The sequence below is a fragment of the Solea senegalensis genome, linkage group LG17, assembly GCF_019176455.1.
Source record: "Solea senegalensis isolate Sse05_10M linkage group LG17, IFAPA_SoseM_1, whole genome shotgun sequence".
Lineage (NCBI taxonomy): Eukaryota > Metazoa > Chordata > Actinopteri > Pleuronectiformes > Soleidae > Solea > Solea senegalensis.
Window position 1 is genome coordinate 18,810,410 of NC_058037.1, and position 19,497 is coordinate 18,829,906.

At 40.0% G+C, this 19,497-nt stretch overlaps 1 protein-coding gene across 2 annotated transcripts in view; it reads left to right on the top strand.

The window, feature by feature from the left end:
• The first annotated feature begins 13,437 nt into the window (after nucleotides 1-13,437).
• The window catches only part of ncoa1 (nuclear receptor coactivator 1), a 34,604-nt gene continuing 28,544 nt past the window's right edge, over nucleotides 13,438-19,497 (top strand). Inside the window, exon 1 of one of the 2 annotated variants that reach the window (XM_044049752.1) lies at nucleotides 13,438-13,537. The gene's annotated coding sequence lies outside the window, so the exon portion shown is untranslated. The remainder of the gene's footprint in view (nucleotides 13,538-19,497) is intronic. The other variant, XM_044049751.1, reaches the window with a different exon arrangement.

Sequence of the window (19,497 nt, forward strand, 5' to 3'; positions counted from 1 at the left end):
GAAAAAAAAAAAGACTGGTGCAGCGTGCAGTCTGTGTGAATGTGTGAGGTTTGGAAGGGAAGGAGGAAGGTAAAGGCAAAGAATGGGAGAAACAGAGCGACTGTGTACAGGAAGGAACTGAAAGGGGGCAAGTGAGAAAACAGAGCATGGAGCACAGTTGTTGTCCTGTCATAAGCAAGTCAACAGTCAAGCCTCAGTGGCCATTCTTTTCTTTTCTTTTTTTTTTATCACAGCCAAACAACTATAAGAAGAATCACAATAGTGTTTTGTGGTTTAGTTTTTTAATGCACCAAAATGATTACACTGACTAAGGGCTGCAACTAACAATTGTTTTCATAATCTGGTTAAATCCAGAACTTGTTTGGTTCGTAAAATGTCGAAAAATGTTAATCCGTGTTTACCAAACCTGGAAATGATGATGTTCCTGGAATGTCTTGTTTTGTCCTAAAACCCAAAACGGTTCAGTTTTAATGATTTCTTTGTTTTATGGAGCAAAGAAACCAGACAATATTCACATTTAAGAAGCTGAAAAATCACACTAACTGGTTGTAATTCTTTCGGAAACACAAATAGTTGGCGATTAATTCAGTAATCGATTAATCAAGTAATTATTTCCGCCCTAATCACAACCTAAGACAAGATATGATATATGGCCTGGGGTTTAGTGAAAGTTACCCTCAAATGTGAGGTGAACCGTGTTTAGTGAACATATGGCGTGAACACCTTATTGTGAAGTGGAGCATAAAGATAAAAGTGCCTGGTTTTGTGTGTGGGCAGCTGGGGGATTTTTAACAATATGTTTTTAATTACTGTAAGTTGTTATTGTTTGGACTTTCCATTTTTTATAATCGGCATCAGCTGATAGTTATTTAATTTAGAGCTGGAACTGAATTGTTAACATGTTAATCTGCAACTTTTTCTTAAATCTTTGCTCCATATAACAAAGAAATCATTAAAAACATCTTAATTTCAAAGTTTGGTAACACTGTTCAGCATTTTTATAGGCCAAACAAGTAATCGATTAATCAACTATTGACCATGATAATAATAATTTTCATTAGCAGAGTCTGATTCTTACTTACCAGTGTAATTTTGCAATTTTTTGTCATTGGAAACTTGATGATTCCCTCTCGGTCAATAAAACTTTACTTTATTTAAAAGTTTATTTCTTTTGACAACCTGTTTAATATATGTAATATTTAGATTGTTCATTATTTCTCATTTTAATTATTTCTTTTGACAACCTGTTTAATATATGTAATATTTAGATTATTCATTATTTCTAATTTTAAACTTTTTTAAATAGACACAAAATCCAAATTTTAGAGAAAGACAAACCATAAGTTTTGGTCTGTGAATGAATATTTATTTATTTCATTTATTATCATTATAAAACTTTTTTGCATTTTTATCACAGGCTGCACTAAAGATTATAGAAGAACCCACTTCTGTCAGAAGGAATCTGTATTGAGTGAAACCTGTTTGACTGCGCCGTCTTGGACCGATGACTCACTGTGTTGACATTCAGGTGGCAGCACTTTGTTTCACATTTATCACTTATACAGTATCACGTTTACTGCCCGACACATGACTCAGATTATTGGCCCTTTTCTTGTGTAAACTTGACACTGACTTTGATTTTTAGTAGCCGTTTAGGCCCTTTGTAATTTTAAATGCCAGTCAGTCAGTTTCTTATCGCAGTCGGTCGTTCTTTGGAATGGCAATAAACAGTCGTGAAATTATTAACTTGGTGTCGTAACTACAGTGGATTCAGATTTACTGGTAGATTTATGATGTCTGTCTTATCTGAATTCAAGATACAGATACTCCCTGTGTATTATGTACAGTATCCTTTGTTCTTACTTTTGGTGCAGTTTGAAAATCAACCACATTCTTTGCTACGTCATCGCCGATTCATCTCCTCAAAGGTGGCAATCGGGAGGCAAACTGGAAAAACCTGCACATTAAAAAATTCCACACTGGATCTGAACTGGTTTGACATGTTTTGACTAGGATCACGCTCACAGTCTGGACAATCCAGTGCCAGCGTGGATGTTTGCTTTCGTCCCAAAAACGTCCGGCGTCTTTGAGGACTGCCTTTCCTCTCACGCAGTGGTCTCATGGATTTATGATGCAAGGTGACGTTTTAGGCTACTTCCTTACTACGTTACTTTAATTTCAAACAAGAACGAACTGCATCCAGTAATGAGAGTAATCTCCATCTATACTTGCACACCTGAAAACGTACAGTACGCTGCACGATCACTCGGGTACATTGCGTACACATGTGTGGAAGTAGTCTAGAGCTGTGGCTGACTAAGTGCAGCCATCGGTTAACGTCACAAGCGATAATGCAGTATCTTTGCAATTATCCTGACAGCTTGACTATGCTGTGATTTTTGCATTTTAATGCATAGAGCTTTTTTTCCCCTCTGTATGTGACTGTCTGTTCAGATCAGATTAGATTAGACTTTAATTGATACCACACTGGGGAAATTCACAGGATATAGAATATGCAGCGTTAACTTAGACAATCATAAGGTATACAAAATGCAATTTAAACATGGAAACTAGAACTGAATTATAAAATGTATTAAGATTTAAAAAAGTTGTATATCTGTATAACATTTAACCCTTACTGCTCAAGTGCACCCTTGGTAAATTGCTATGGGAATAATAAATAATAATAATGATTATAAAAAACGTCTTATATTGACATCCTGGGGTGTGTGGTTATCACATCTTCAGGATTCACAGTATACATTTTTCTGTCTTTTTATGTGTTGTTGAGTCAAAGTTAGGATTAAATTCATATGGAGTAGTGATAATTGGGTAATAATCCCAAAATAGACCATTTTCACCCATGTTTTTCAAAGCGAACGTTGACACAAATTCAATCCGATTTAATGCATTTACTTTTTGCTCAGGTGTGTTTGTATAGTTGGTGAAAAAGGATATACGACACTGACATTTTGCATGTTCTTATAACCTCTGTATATAGGTTTTAATAAAAAAAAAGCTTCCTATATTCTCCTGTGTTACACAAGGTTTTGAACCTGAGAGTTTTGTATGAGTAAAGTCTCATTGTTCACACGGAGGCCGAAACCTGTAATCATCGCCTGAGAAGCAGCTTTAACTGTTGCAAGTGCACGGCGAGTTTCCTGATTTATTGTACAGCAGCGCGGTTTGCAGAGCAGCATGCCAGATAACATCAGTGGCTGACAGTGAGACAGACCACTGAAGGTGTTATTTGTTTGGTACAAATAACAGACGTCTGTTGTGGCTGTGGGCTGAGGCTGACTTTACAAACGCTAGTCCCTATCACTAAGAAATGGACGACTCACTTCTGTTATTTGCCTGTGTTTGCCCCTCCAGCCATTTTAATTACCCAGGCACTAACATGTGAGGGCCGTTTGAATTTAACGGTTGAACGTTGTCAACATGCTGCAGGCAGGACTTGTTGTGCAGCTCGTTTATGGGGGAAGTGCTCCTTCAGCGACAGCTATTGATTGTGGCGTTCACCATGAAGGAGCTAAATTTGCTCGGTCGACGTGATTATATAATGTAATCATGTGATGTTTTGTGTCGTCAATGCTTTGTAGCCGCACCGATGGCGTTTCTCCAGGGATGGCAGCATCCATCAGTCGGTCGGCCTCCTTAGCCTTAGTGAATCTCCAGTGTATGTTTCCCGGAAAATTGTTTCCTGGTGAACAATTTCTGTTAAGTGTGTGTGGGGTCCTGATGTTTATCGATTTACAGACAAGACGAGGATTATTAACTCTGCTGATCCTTGAAACTTTTTCGCACTATGTACCTCAGTGTCAAATGTATCCTGACACATCGTAGCGTAGTAGTGCAGAATCCTCAGATGTGGGGCTTGGAATGTATAGATGATGGCTTGATCTATTTTTTCTTCCCACCTGATGCCAATATTGCAGCCTTGAGTGTCAAGATATCAATATGGGATATTTGTCAACAACACATTTGTGCTAATGCATTTACCACTTAGCCATAACAAGCTATTTTAAAAACACTCAACGCTTCAGCTGTGTTACAGATATTCCCCGGTCCATAAAGATTAAAAAATATACACCACACAACATTTAATCAGTTATTATGCCGTTGCTGCTTTTTATTTACTTCTTTACAGTCGCGTTTGAACAATATTAATAAGGCAGATAACCAATATTTGCATCCGATATTATGCATTTAAAAATTTAAATCTCAGTTAAAAACTTCAACACAAAACTTAGTTTGAATGTCTTTTAATGTTTGTCAATACTTGTAACTACTGCTTTAACAGATTCTAATAGCATGTTAAAGACTGCAGCCACAGTAGTAATAATAACATCCGTGATTATTAAAGTAATACTCTGAAACCAATAATTGGAAAATTGCATAATTTTGGCCCCCCAATAATCAGCCAATTATCTGTCGACCCATATGTATTTTAAGTATATATTATAAGTATAATTTATGACACTGTTTGGACCCAAAAACAAATGAGTTGTTTGTTTTCAGCCCCAAGAAGATGGGGAGGGGGGGGCGGACAGACAAATGTACTTTTGGCCATCACCATGGTTGCCACGGTAACCCACATAGAGATCAATGGAAGGTGAAGGCGATGTTTGTCTGGGTGGAAAATATGGCGCAACCCTTCATTGGTATGCCCTAAAACTCCTCACATCGCATGGTTTGCATGTCTTGAATGTACACACCAAGATTGTGGACCTTTACATGCATGGCATACAGGGCTGAACTTTCTTATTTTTCCATAAATATTATTTATAAATATTATTTTTCCATAAATATCTAATTGCGATCGAGTGGTATTTGTGCAGATCTGTGAGAAACAAAGATGTTTTATATGTGTATAGGTCGGGGCAGTGGTCATTTCACTGACATTTTGGCTTTAAGATGTACTGCCCATCCGGCAGTAGACCATATATTGCGATTTTGGAAAAAATTGAATTAGCCCTAATGGCAAGACCCTCAAAAGCACACTCAAAATGTAATATGAATGGGTCAAAGTATCAGTTTGGTGATATATATTGTTGCCCATAATCCATATACCAGGGCAAATATTGATATTTTAATGAACAAATTAAGATTAAACAGTCCCTGCCAGTTTCACTCGCCGGGCGTCGCTACTTCGTGTCTCCACACATCAAGTAGTTCTTGACCGTCGATAATCTGACTTGACCCAGTAGTGTAAATAGAAAGCAGTGTGTTTGCAAACGTACGAGAGGGAAACTCGTGCCGAAGTTACCTGACTGAAGAAGAGGGATTTTACAGCGGGATAATGGTGGAGAAAGCTGGTGCTCTAGCCACGTTCAATATGGAGACTTTATGCACATTGTTCTTCATGTTGTGAATAAATAGAGAAATTTTCACTTTAACATTTTGGTTTGGACAGATATTGTATCGCATCGTATCTTGAGGTACCCACCCCTAAATTGTAAGGGAAGTGAAAGAAAAGAAAAAGAATAATTCGAGAGGATTGCACTTGTACAATGGGATACATTTCACACTTGGGTGGTTCTTAATTTTGCAGCACATCCTATTATAATCTGAAGTGAATCTTGGGTCTCTAGATTCACTATTTCTTCTGGACTGTGATTCTCTTTTTGGAACTAGTGCCCCGTGTTTCACCCGAGTCAAGACGCCTGAAGCGTCTCATTTGTCACACGGTAACAGCTCAGGAGACGTGTGGTCAACCTTCCTCTCTGTCCTGACCTCCCATTACTTTTTAACACTGCTCGTCCCATTCAGCTGAAACTCAGGTCCCGGGAGGTGTGGCGGCGTTCAGGATGCCAGCACCTACTACTTCCCTTTCTTTATCACTTAATGAGTAAATATATGTGAATAGAAGAACAGGTTTGGCGGCAGGGCTCGTAGTGACTACACAAATCATGCATCATGTCACTGATGACACACAGGAGAGCGTCTTACTGTGTTGAATCAGTTGAAGGAAACGTGTGGCGTTTACAGATGCACGGGGAATGTTACCTGTAAAAAAGTTTACAGACGAATGGTGAGTTACATTTCATAGTTATCATATTACAGGTGATGTTTTATTGAAGCCGTGTGCCTGATGCCACAATCCTGACTTGATTGCAATGTTAAACTACGCGAAAACATTTTATTCCAAGCTGACAGATTTCAGTTTTTTTCCTGAAATTCCATGCATATTTCATTTTAAATATAGCCCACATTGCAGTCTTGGCTGGAGTGGTTTCACATTTGTTTTAGATTCACGTTGTTCAATTGTATACTGCACATGACATTTTTGTATCACACACACAAAACGTGGCTAATGAGAAAAGCCTGCTTGAGAGAAGGCATCATCGGCAATCTGCGTCCAGCTGAAATATGCTTTTGTTGTTTGTTGAATAGCGTCACGTCTGCACACGCTTGCCATCTCTTTGTGTGTTTTAATTTTGTTGACCGTTGTTAAACAGACTTGTTAACGTCCCGATAGTGTAAATAAAAGAGCTATGTGTTTGCAGATGTTTAATTCTATCGGTATCTGCTGCACCTCTTACATCTTAATGATTCTGTGCCACATGCTGTAATTGTGGGTGAAAGCGCCTTGCGTCATCCGGGTCTGTCGGGGGAGTGGGGTTTGTTTTGAGGGCTTCGCTGTACTTAAGTGAGTCCCATTCACCGACTCGCTCCGTGCTGCTTGACTTGATTCTTGCACAGGAATGTTACCTTTGTTGTAAACCTGTTGTTTGGGAACAGTGTGCAGAACATTCAGCAATTTGCGGTGTTTGTCAGGCTCAAACCAGGTTGACAAAAGCAACCCCCCGTGTTCAGGGAACAATCTCTCTGCTTAGTCTTGCTCGAACTTGAGTCTTCCACTTGAATCACGTTGTTCTGTGTCACGTTTCGCTCTCCTCCGCGTTTGTTTGTGTTGCCTCGATGCCAAATCACTGTCTCCATCTGTGTCATGCAGAAGAACACAATTGGTATGGTCCAAACGCATATGTCGCGTGACAAGAAATAAATGAAATGTCTCTCACAGCCTTCGTATAGATGTCTCTTTATCTGGAAAACAATTTGGCTACAAAAAAGTTTAATAGAAGCAGAAAATAGGGATGGCACGATACCATTTCTTCATGTCCAGTACGATATCATAAACTCAATTATCGGTACCAATACCAGTCTGATACGTTGTCATTTTAGACCCTTTTACACCAGGTCAAATGATCTGAGGGCCACTCAGTGTCTTGTCTGGTCAGGGAAGGACAGTAAAGTGGGGAAAATATAAAAATGATGTCACAACATTCCATAATTACGTCGCAAAATGGTTCCTGTGAGAAAGTTTTCTTAAAATTTCAAAATAAAAAGTGTCCGTTTCAATATGGAACTATAAATGTGCACGATAAATAAAAGCACACAGTGAAGCATGTAAATTATGTGTCGGAGGTTTACATTTTTATCTGACCGATATCAATACTGAGTATATTTACATTGGCGCCAAATTTGTAATCTGGATCAGATTCAAATGAAAGTTAGGCAGATGGTATAGTGTCTGGCCCTGGCCCTTTCTCACTGATCGCCTGCAGTCAGTCAGGCTGGGGGACCACCAGTCCTCAATCCTGTCTGTGAGCACCGGGGCTCCCCAGGGCTGTGTGCTGTGAAATTTGCGGACACCACTGACACCACTGTGGCTGATTGAAAACGGTGACGAGCCAGCCTACAGGGAGGAGGTCCGGAACCTCTCTGCCTGGTGCTCCCTCAATAACCTGGCACTCAACTCCTCAAAAACAAAGGAGTTGGTGCTGGACTTCAGGAGAGGGAAGGAGGTTCTTGCTCCTCTTCTCATTGGGGGAGACCTGGTGGAGAGGGTCAGTGACTTCAGGTTTCTGGGAACGTACATTTCTCAGGACCTCACATGGGGGACTAACACCAATGCCCTTGTGAAAAAGGCACAGCAGCGCCTGTACTTTTTGAGGTCACTGAGAAGGGTCAACGTGTCCCGGGTCCTGCTGCTGTCCTTCTACAGGTGCTCTGTGGAGAGCATCCTCACCCACAGCATCTTGGTGTGGTTCAGGAGCAGCTCTCAGGCTGACAAGAAGGCTCTGGAAAGAGTCAGAAAGTCAGCACAGGGAACCATAGGAGTGCAGCTGTCCTCTCTGTCAGACATCTACGACACCAGGTGTCTGCGCAGAGCCACTAGCATCACCTGTGACAGCTCACACCCTGGGCACAGCCTGTTCTCACTGTTGCCCTCAGGAAAGAGGTACAGGTCCATCCAAGCCCGTACCATATCCTTCTAATTTTGTCAAAGGTGTTGGTGCACTGTTTTGTTCTTCTTCTTCTACTCTTATCTCTTCACTTGCACTACTAGAACTGTTCTTTAATCTCGTTGTACACTGTATAATGACAATAAAGGTGGTTCTGATTCTGATTGCATACACATTCCAAATTTCATTCAGATGTGATGAGTTTTGACGTAGTTAACCAGAGATCTTCGCTGCCAAACTATAAATATGTCACATCTTGATACACGAATCGCTTATTTAAAATTCTTGCCTCAAAATGATCTTAACACTGCATTAAGTGACACGGAAAAAGTCTTATTTGTAGTTGTGTGTTTTCTCCATAGACCATACATTACATAAACGCCTCACAATCACAAGTATATACTCCCTTAAGTCTCCGTCTCTGAGATCTGCCTCGGTCTTGCAGATGGACCCTACTCTTACTTCAACCTAACAATCGCGCAAGCTAATTGACTTTAAGAAACGAAATGACTCATGGATTATTGGATAGCCACGACCCGTCCCTAGTAACTAACAAACAGTCACGCATAAGAAAAAGCTGTAAATGAATGGAATGTTACGTTACCCGTTTTTAACTTATTAAGTGTTTTCTGAAGACCCCGTGTCAAGTGGCATGTTTACAGAAACGGCAAAAAGGTATAAGGAACTTTCCACTGAAAGAATGTGTGAAGTGAAAAACACTGCACGGCTCATCAATGTATGTACAGACAGAGCTGTAATTACAGACGTGTTGAGCTGTAATTAGACAGTTAGTGAGCCGTGAATGATCGTGAACTGTCAGTCCCAGTAATGTCACCTGAGCTGCTGTGTGATTAACGGCCGGTGTTCAGCTAACAAAACCTGTTCAGTTTTGGCACTTTCTTTGTTGGAATTTATATACAGTAAATATGTGCTTGTGTACATGTATGAATTATGCATGGTGGGAACCACTGCTACCTTTTTTTTGGTTCGTTATTGTCTTTTTTATTTGACTCTTTATAGACTTTTTAAGGTAGATTATTCATAATTCTTACCTATTTTGTAGGGTGTGGTTTGTGCATGTGAAAATTAATATACATTTAAATGCCAAATAGAGTTGTGCAGAAATGCTGGTCTTTTTACAGCCTTCATAAAAGCCTCAGTGCTGAATATATTTACTACAGTAATAAATAGACCACATAGAAATGTTGCCCCCGTTTCCAGATTTCCTATCAAATACCTCCTACCAAAAAAGTGAGTTACTCGAGCTGCAACCATCTTTTTTTTTTCGTCATTATTACGTATTTGAGGTACAAAATGTGACAAAAATTGCCAAGCAACCTCAAAATGGCAATTCATTTAGTTACCAGACAATAATTGCGGCACTATTATATTGTATTATTTTGTTTTTTATTGTGTTAGGGCTGGAACAGTTGTTTTTTTTCAAATGTAAAGTCTCTTGAATTTAGTAACGAATGACTAAGTTATTAGTCAACTGTATTGGTAATTGGTTTTAGTGGGGGTTTTTCAACACATTTTTCAGCTACTTAAATGTGTTTTTTTTCCTGGTTTCTTTTTGCTCCATGGAACAAATCAATTATTAAAACTGCTTCAATTTGGTTTTGGGAGGAAAAGCGACATTTGCGAATGTCTTTTCTGACATTTTATGTCACTGTGAGAGGTCAAAGATTTGGCAGTGTGGTATGCAACTGTCTGTCGCAGACGATATTGAATGGGCTGGACTGCCACAGTGTTGGTAATTAATGGGAAATATTGTACCCTTCAGGACTGAGTGATTTATCGCAGCCACTGCTCGATTTCCACTTCAGATATTTACCTAACAAGGTGTGAGAGGCCTGGCATGTCGTCTTAGTACTAAAGTGAAAGTGTGCACATCAAAGTCATGTTTGACATGTTAATTAAAAAAGGAGGTCAGATTTTTATTTATTTATAATTTTTTATTTTCACTCCCTAATTGATCCTCTCGTAGTTACATAAGCCAGCTGGCATTTCCACATCTGCACCATTTGTCACGCAGACCTTGTCCTTGTACTTGCTTTTGATAGATGAGGCATATAAAGACAGGCACGGTGTTCCAAAACAAGTCCGCTTTGGCTGCACTGCTCGAGCTGGAGACTAACGCTGGGCCCCCGAAATTGGTGAAGGACAGACAGACGGAACTTCCTTTTTTAAGCGCTCAAAGAAAGCATAAGCCTTTGACATCGATAATAAATTGGTAAATGATTGAGTTAAAGTTAAATTTTATTAATCCCCTTAGGGAAAGTATTCCTCTGCATTTTGACCCATCCTAGTTAGGAGCAGTGGGCTGCCACACTGAGTAGCGCCCGGGGAGCATTGGGGGTTGGGTACCTTGCTCAGGGGTACCCCAGCCCTTTTTTTGGCCGGGTGGGGATTTGAACCGGCGACCCTCCGGTTACAAGTCAAGTTCCCTTTCCACTTGGCCACGGGCTGCTTGAGTCGTGGAAACCATATGCACGTTTGCAAGATACATGTTTGTCAGGTCGTGTCACCATCCTGCGTTAAGAAAGTTGACACTAGTTTTTCCCCGAATGCACATCCACGTGCGGAGCGAGTCCGACTCCTCAAATCAAATATGCTTTGATATTTTGCAAAGTGATGATGTTGTCACTCTTGTCAGTGAAAGTTCAGCTCTGCATGCCTGAAATCTGGGTGCATGCACTCGCTCACGCACCAAGCGATAAACTATTCTGCTATATTTAATTGAAGACAAAAAGTCAGCAGAATGAAGTGAGGACCAAAGAAAGTCAACGTTCAGGCTGTGTTTTTGGTTTTACTTGTTCACCTGCTCTCTGTTGCTTTTCCTCTTTCTTCTTACTCTTTGATTAGGGCTGCAACTAATAAGGCAACTAAGTTTTTTTTTATAAATGTGTGAGTAAAATGACCATTTTAGTTATTGTCTTGAACTTTACACACCACATTCTACAGACTAACTCTAATATCACACAGTAAAGTTATTCAAATGAAAATGATAATAATTACCATTCCCTCGCAATGTCAGTCTAAATAATCCCAATTTGATATTTATTCAAAATTGTTCAGCCCTAATTTGGTCTATGGGTTAGATTAATTGATTATTAATCAAATACTAAATGAATCACCAACTATTTTCACTATCGAATAATTGTTCGGATTATTTATAAGTAATAAAAGCTATGGATGAGCCGATAACGACTCGATTCGTTTACTATGCACAAAGACAAATTAGCAACTGTACTTTAGCCGAGTCATGTTGTTCTTTATGGGAGAAGAGCATTTGTTACACAAGCGACGAATTGTGTTTTTTTAATATAGCGACAGCACAAATGTGTTTGCGTGAACTTCATAGTTTAAAAGGTCTAACATGATTATAGTGTCGGAAGGATATTGATCTATCTTTGTTTCTCACAAATATCACACAGTGTTCATTGTTAAATATGTTTTTCCAATGAAAATGAGAATAATGATGTCAAAATTACCATTCCCTTTGATATCGCCAATCCTATCTCAATAGCAATTCCTGTCAAAATAATCACAATTCAAAACCGCTCAGCCTTAGCATCGGCACGCACTCTAGTTTGATATCGTGCCGTCCCTAAACAAAGCAAGTGAATATTGTTTGTTTTCTTTGCTCCGTAAAACGGAATCATTTTAGTTTGTGGACAAAACGTTTGACATTTGAGAACATCATTTCCACGTTTTTGGAAACACCAAACAACCTTTTTTCTTTTTTTTTTCTTCTTTTTTCTTCTTTTTTTTTGACATTACATGGACCAGACAACTTACGGATGAATCACAAGTTAGTTGTAGCGACCTTGGGTTGCTGAAGTAAAATCCTGTCACTGATGTGAAAGCTCACAATAAGCAGACACAGACACGCCGCTCTTGACAAACTGGCACAGTTTTTTTGGTTTCACAATGTCAACGGGGAGCGGAGGCGTCCTGCTAGCCGTGTTCTCCTCCAGTACATTTGGTACTCCAATCATATGACGAGTCGTACGCCACACAACGAAGAAACTCCCCTGTATTTATGACGCCGCGGCGATTCTGTTTGTGCAGAACTTTTGATGTGCACAGTCTGCTGCGTCGCCACCAGGGGAAAAAGCACCGTCATGGCAGCTCTTAGCAGCTCGACTCTCCCCCTCTCTCTCTCTCTCTCTCTCTCCAGACTGAATGAGTGATGTTACGCGCTGCACTGGGTCAACTGTGTGTCAGGCGAACAGATGGAAGCAGTAACTGTGGAGGAAGCAGCCAGGGACGTAGCTCCAGACAAAGCAGCTAGTAACGATGAGACCGCGACCGTGGGGGGGGGTTGTTCGCAAGTATTCAACTTAAAGTTTTATTGCCCGCGATATAAAAACCAGAGGAAGTTATAAATAATAATTTGGTGATTTTCCTTCGTCTTACTACTTTGGTAGTTCTTAGTCGGCTTCTCCTGCACCAAAGTCCATGGAGGAAATCAGCGTTTTCAGCTCGGGGCGACATGGGAGTTACTAATCTGCTGCTGCCTCATTTGGGAAGTTTGTGTTAATGAGATAAATCTGAATTAAGATTTTTTTAAAGACTAAAGTCACAGAATAACACATTTTAAATGAATGACAGGAGCAGCGGTGGATCAACAACTCCCATGTGCTGTCGTGTAAAATTGCCGATTTATGGAGTTTGGTGCAAGGAGAATGAGCGGCGTTCACAAACTGTCAGACAAGGCGAGGAAGAGGCAGATGTTTATTTTTTGATGAGACTAAAATCTGTTTGTTTTTCTCCCGGAATTTCCCCGTGGACGGCCACATTTTTGTCAGTGCGTGTGCCTCACATGTCCCTGCCGCTTCTACTGCGCCGAGCAGAACACCGTCAGGTTTATATTAGAAAATGATCAATGATGGGATCAAAAACCCCTGTGTGCTGTGATGTAAAAATTAGCTGATTTCCTCTGTGGAGTTTGGTGAAGATCATGTAAACTTAAGCCAGAGTAGATTTTATTAGATTAACCTTTTTGTTAATTGACTGAAATCTGTCGCTAACATTATTTCCTCCCTGTCTGTTCTCTCTCTCTGTATCAGAGGCCACCGGGCTTCTCCCTGCACCTGGGATGGTGCTGTTTGACAGAGCGGCTGTGGAGCCATAACACCACCGCAGCTCTATCATCTCTACTCTGAAGCTCTCTCCCCCACCTCCTCCTCCTCCTCCTCCCACCCTCTAAGCTTTGCTCAGCGCCGTGGACTAGGCCACCACAGATACCACATGACTCACCCACTGGAGCCCTAGATCAAGTGAGTACAGTGTGGGACATTAACCCTTATTATTTTTTGACTGAAAATGTGCGTGAATTCCATTTCTTCGGGGTCACGTTTGGTTAAATATTGAGAGTAAATGCAGGGAAAAGACGTTTCACCCTCTCATCCACAAGGTTTCTTCAGTGCTTCTTCAGCATCTTAACTCAAGCGTGTCCCCTTGCCTACAGCTTAACAAACTGATGATATGAGCGTGCTCAACTTTGCGTATTTGAGGTCAAAACACGCACACATGTGCCTGGAAGTGGTTTATGTTATGTATTCAGGGTCAAGTCTGCAAGTGAGGTGAATATGATGATTTCAATTTGGGTACATCTATAGCTGTCTTTGCTAAAGCTGCCGTCAGTGATTTTGCCCCTTTAAATTTGCTCCTGCTTCTTTTTATTGAAACATTTTTCACTATAAAAACTATACCTGTGCTCATGTCCTCGTCACATGACGGCGGCGGTGGGCGAGAAGCTTTTTCGTTATATTTAGGGTGTGGTCTGCAACTAAGGATTATTGATGAGTATGTTCTCAAACGTCTTGTTTTGTCCGCAAACTAAAATGATTCAGTTTTTTAAAAGATTTTTGGTTATAACAGAGCAAAGAAACCAGAAAATATTCACATGTGAGAAGCTGAAAAATCACAAAGCTTGTTTTAATTATTGAAAAAAAAACTCAAAATAAGTTGACAATAAATAAATTTTTCTACCTACTTAAATGTGACTTTTTTCTGACTTACTTTCTTTGCTCCGTTTGACAAAGAAATTATTAAAATTGAGTCATTTTGGATGGTGGACAAAAATAAGACACTGAACAAAATCCTCAAGTCCAGGTTTTGGTTCTTCTGAAAATAATTGTTAGTTGCAGCCCTAAACATGACTAGTAAGAATATAGGGTTGCAACGATTAATCGATTACTAAATTAACTTATCAGGTTTTTTCCGCTTCCTAAACGTGAATATTTCTGGTTTCTTTGCTTCATTTAACAAAGAAATCATGAAAACAGAATCATATTGGTTTGTGGACAAAACAAAACAGGAAACGGGAATAAAAGTAAGATGTTTCCGCTCTGAACTGTGAACACATTCTCTCGTTTGTGCTGCATGAATTCTAAAATAACCCAGTCTTCACCCAGTGTGTCAGTTTAGTTTTAATGACACCACCGAGCTCAGACTGAAGTCATAATAGTTAAGATAGAGACGGACGTCGAGAAGACGATAGATAGCTCTCCTCTTCTCCTCTGGTCTTTCTACTTTTTTTTTTGTTCCTTCCTTCGCTGTGTGCTGTGAGGCTTAAATCCCCGGACGAGGCCTCGCGTAGCACTTACACAAGTTGAAATGAGGACACACACACACACACACACACACACTCCTGATTACACAGACACGTGTGGTGTGCAGTAGATGATGAATATTCATGTGCAGTCATACGTCTGGCAGAGAGAGCACGTTTGAGGTGAATTTACCACGACTCTATACGGATAACCTTTACATTTAATATTTCACAATTCAATTCTTAAGCCTGGTAGACAGACGTGACGCATGAACAGACGTGTTTTGTTTTTGTTTTTTTACATTCGGGGGTGCATATTTAATGATTTGTTTGTGCCGTGCGTTTCCCCCCTCATGCGCCGTCGACTCGCTCTGCTCCCTTTGTTAACGCGGATGAGAAAAGAGACGGAGGGCAGCGGTTCACCTGCAATAACTCAGCGCCGCAGACGGCTGTGCACTATATATTCTGTATGCCACGATGTCTGTGGAGGTTCCTGGTAAACATCCTGGACCTGGGTGTACACAGACGCTGGAGAAACAATGGATTGGGGCTTTTCTTCATTGACGACCAAATGAATCACTTGCTATTTAGATAATGTATTCATTGGTCTGAGGGTTTTTCTTTCTTGCTTCTTAAACGTGAAGATTTCAATACAGCCTACTGCAAAAAATGAGTCCAAAATATCATTTTAGATTAATTATCGTCTTGATCTCTGATATCGCGATTCCTGACGAGATAATCGCGATTAGATATTTATTGGAAATCGTTCAGCCCTAGTTTGCGTCTAGTTTTGAACGTCGTTTTCCAACATTTAAGGAACAAACAATGAATTGGTTGTTGATTCTCCCGTGTTTTTTGTTTATGTTCTACCTTGTTGTTGTTGCACCTTTTTAAAAATGATTAACGGGGTAAATGCGAACAAAATAACAATCTTTTCAATATTTATAAGCACTTCAATGTGTTGAATATTTACTCAAGCAATCGATTCATCCAAAAAAAAGATGACAAATTAAGCAACTATTTAAATTTGAACTCAGACAGCGGAGCTTCATAAAGAGCTTTTGTAATCACTTAATGATAGGGCTGCGACTATTTTTCAATTAATGATTATTATTAACCAATTCCTAAATTAGTCTTCAGCTATTTTGATAATTTTTTCAATAAATAAAACCAGCAGTCTGAATATTTAGATTTCTTTGGTCCATATGACAAAGAAATCATTTGTGGACAAAACAACACATTTGACAACATCATCATGTCCAAGATTTTTTTTTAATTTTCTGACCTTTTACAGACCAATCAAGTACTCTGTCTTGTTTTAATCGAGAAAATAATCATTTTTATGATGATCTATGTTATTATCACAGCCATCATTTTGCTTGTAACGGGTCATTTGTTTCAATATTTTGCCACCGTTTAAAATTATACAGGCTTTAAAGATAATAATCAGACATGGTTTGGATTTTTCAACTTAACTTGAGTAAAAAAAAAAAAACAAGAGTATTACGCATGTAGAAGCATATCCATCATATTCACTAATTACATAATTAATGGCAGAATTATACAGCTATAAATCAAACCCCATATGTGGAAGACATTTGATGTTTTTTCACAGGAGACCGAGTGCTCGGTCAAATGAACCGTGTGGACTGCGGCTGGTGAAAACGCATAGTACAGATAATAATTGTTTACCAAGTGCGTGCATAGGTTCACCTGACCATATTATGTGTTACACGCAGCACAGGAGTCAGTGGGTGCAGCGCAACCCCGTTTGACAGTATATTTTCTGGCCGTGTTCTATATTTGAGAGGGTGGGCCGTAGCAACAGCGAGTGAGCCGCCCTCTGCCGGGCCGTACCAAGTCAGTGAAGCGGAGAGGGAGAGGAGCGGTGTGGTGATCTGTCACTGTGGAGAACAATAGTCTTCATCGTTCCATTTCCATCAGCCCGGAAGTAATCAGTCACTTGTCTGAGGTTATGATCAGAAATCTTCATTAACATGTTTCAGCCTCTGCTGTGAGACAGTGAGCGCTCATCAGTCCAGGCTCCATGAAAATGATGGAATATTGGAAAAGAAATGTCGGAGGCCAGGGAAGGACATGGGAACGAATAAATCCTCCTGGGAAGGAAACCCGGTTTTATTGGACACGGTTCGAACAGTTTTATATAAATCAGAGCCAAAATGAGATCCCTGAGAATTGACGTCAAAAGGGGGGAATGTCCTTCATCGCACACTCTGAAGACCGATGAAGACGGGGCGCCAACATCTTGACAGGATGTTCTGTAGATGTGTAGTAAAGCAAGTGCATCCAACTAGAGCTCCAGCTGATTTCCATTATTGATTAACTTAATTTAGGTGGTTTGTTGGCCGATGTGGGGATTAGAGGGGTCTTTCTGTGCAGAGAATGCATGCTCTTCCTGTGTATAGGTGGGTACTTCAGCGTCCTTGTTGTGTCTAAAGTAACTCAGAGTGGGTTTACATAAAATGGAGGCTGTGAATTGTGAGTGTGAAAGGTTGATTTGTCTCTGTACGTTGGCTCTGTGATGTACTGTTGATCCGTCCAGGCTGTCTCCTCCCGTGTACTTGTTTACTCCCTAAAATGTCAGTAAAGGTTCACCTAACCTGGAAACGATGACCTTCTCAAATGTCTTGTTTTGTCTACAAACCAAAATGAATCAGTTTTAATGATTTCTTTGTCATACGGAGCAAAGAAATCAGAAAATCTTCTCATTTAGAAGCCGTTACCCCCCCCAGCTCTTAATGGATGAGTGGGATGGATGGTTAGAATTTGACTTCTCAGTAGCTGCTCTTTCATATCAACACACTGTGAACTATGCATTTACGTTTACTAGCTCTCATACACTCCTGGAGTGTTAGAATATTCCAATATTCTATACTATTCTGAATTAACCATAGAATATTTGAATAGCATTTTTGCTAGAATCCCTACTATATAACAGTATATATAATATACGGAAGAGACAGGCAGCTGTAGATGCTCTGGAGGAAACCTTTTGCTGCTTTTTCTGTACATGTGACACCTACTGCACGTCTGCCATCCCTCCTCTTTGGCTCTTTCTGAGGTTTCTCACATTTGTTTGTGGACCTATATATCATCTAAGGACCTATATAAAGCTCTACGAGAAATGGTGTTTGTGATGTTGGGCTATATATGTAAATAAAATTTGCCCTTGCTTTCAGACTAGGGATGAGACGATTTAATACTCTGTATCGGTATTGGTCAGACACCGGTAACCGGTAGCAACAGAATATTTGTCACGGCTGATTATTTCTTCTTCATGGTAGAACATTTTTTGTTACACATTTGGAGAATGATGTCTTTTGAAATGGCACAAATGTGTTAACAGGTTTATAATGACTATCAGACTGGATTGTGATATCGGTATTGGACACTAAAAGTGCGATTGTGCCTCTATGTTAGAACTCGTCCACCAAAACAATCCCATGGGCGAGATTTTCTTCCTGTTGTGAACACAACTCACACTAGACATTTCCAGCAAACTGTGGAGAAAGTCCAGATCCAGCACATAATCTGAAAACATCTTTAGAGGAAGGAGGAAGGAGTTGAGGTTTTAAGATGCAGGAGGAGGCTGGACTGAAGGTGTTTGGATGAGACTTGCACTTGTTTTTTTTCCTCCTGTGAATCTCTTTGTTTACCTCACTGCCAGTGTGTGTGTGTGTGTGTGTAAAAGTGTGACCGAGGCTCGTTTTTTTTACCGCAGCTGCACCACTTCTAATTATACTCGTTTGAGTCACATGTAAAACAGCTTGTATGCGATAATAACTGCAAAAGAAGCTGTCGTGTGTGAAGTACTGCTGAGCTGGGGAATTCACTGGAGTTATGCAAAAGGTTCGTTTGAGGCCAAATATGTCGCATTGTAGCGTAAAAAAGCTGACAGTTTATTGGGTGTAAAGTGAGTAAAAAATGGCTGAAATGATTAAATGAACAGCCAACTATTGTATTTCATAAATTGCTTTTGAGGGTTGATTTGTTGACAAATAAAACACAATTTTAGGAGTTTAATGATGTTTTATTGATTTATTGGGAAAACCATTGTCTGTGAAATTGATTTTGGAAATAGTCATTACTTGCAGCCTGACTGTTGACCACTTTTATACTTTATATACAATAAGAAAACATTGACATTAGAACGCTTTAGTTGTCTGGTTCAAAGGGAACCCGTTGACGCTGTTGTGATGTGGATGGAGAGACAAAAAGCTGGCAAGCGAGTAAAACAAGGCGGCGTTAATCGTAAACACTTATCAGGTGGGAGGAACTGCTGATTATAAACTATAATCATAATGTTAGAGGAACAGGAAAGACCAGAAAAATGATGATGACGGCTATTGGCGGCACACACACACACACACACAAGGTTTTCCTCATTGCTTTGCTGCGGCACGAAGACGACTTTGTTTTCTTTCAGTGTTTCCACGCGACGAATGCGCAGCCAGAGCATGTTAAATTAAATTCAGGTAAAATCATCTATACAGAGTCAGACAGAGCACCAGAGTGTCCAGTGGATGCATGCAATGTTTCTTGGTAAATCATTAGATGTAAGTACATTGTTTGTGCTGTCGACTTGTTGCCAGGAATTTAAAGAACAGACTCTATTTGGGGCTTGTCAACAATCATAAATGAACAACATCGGGGTAGCAAGGT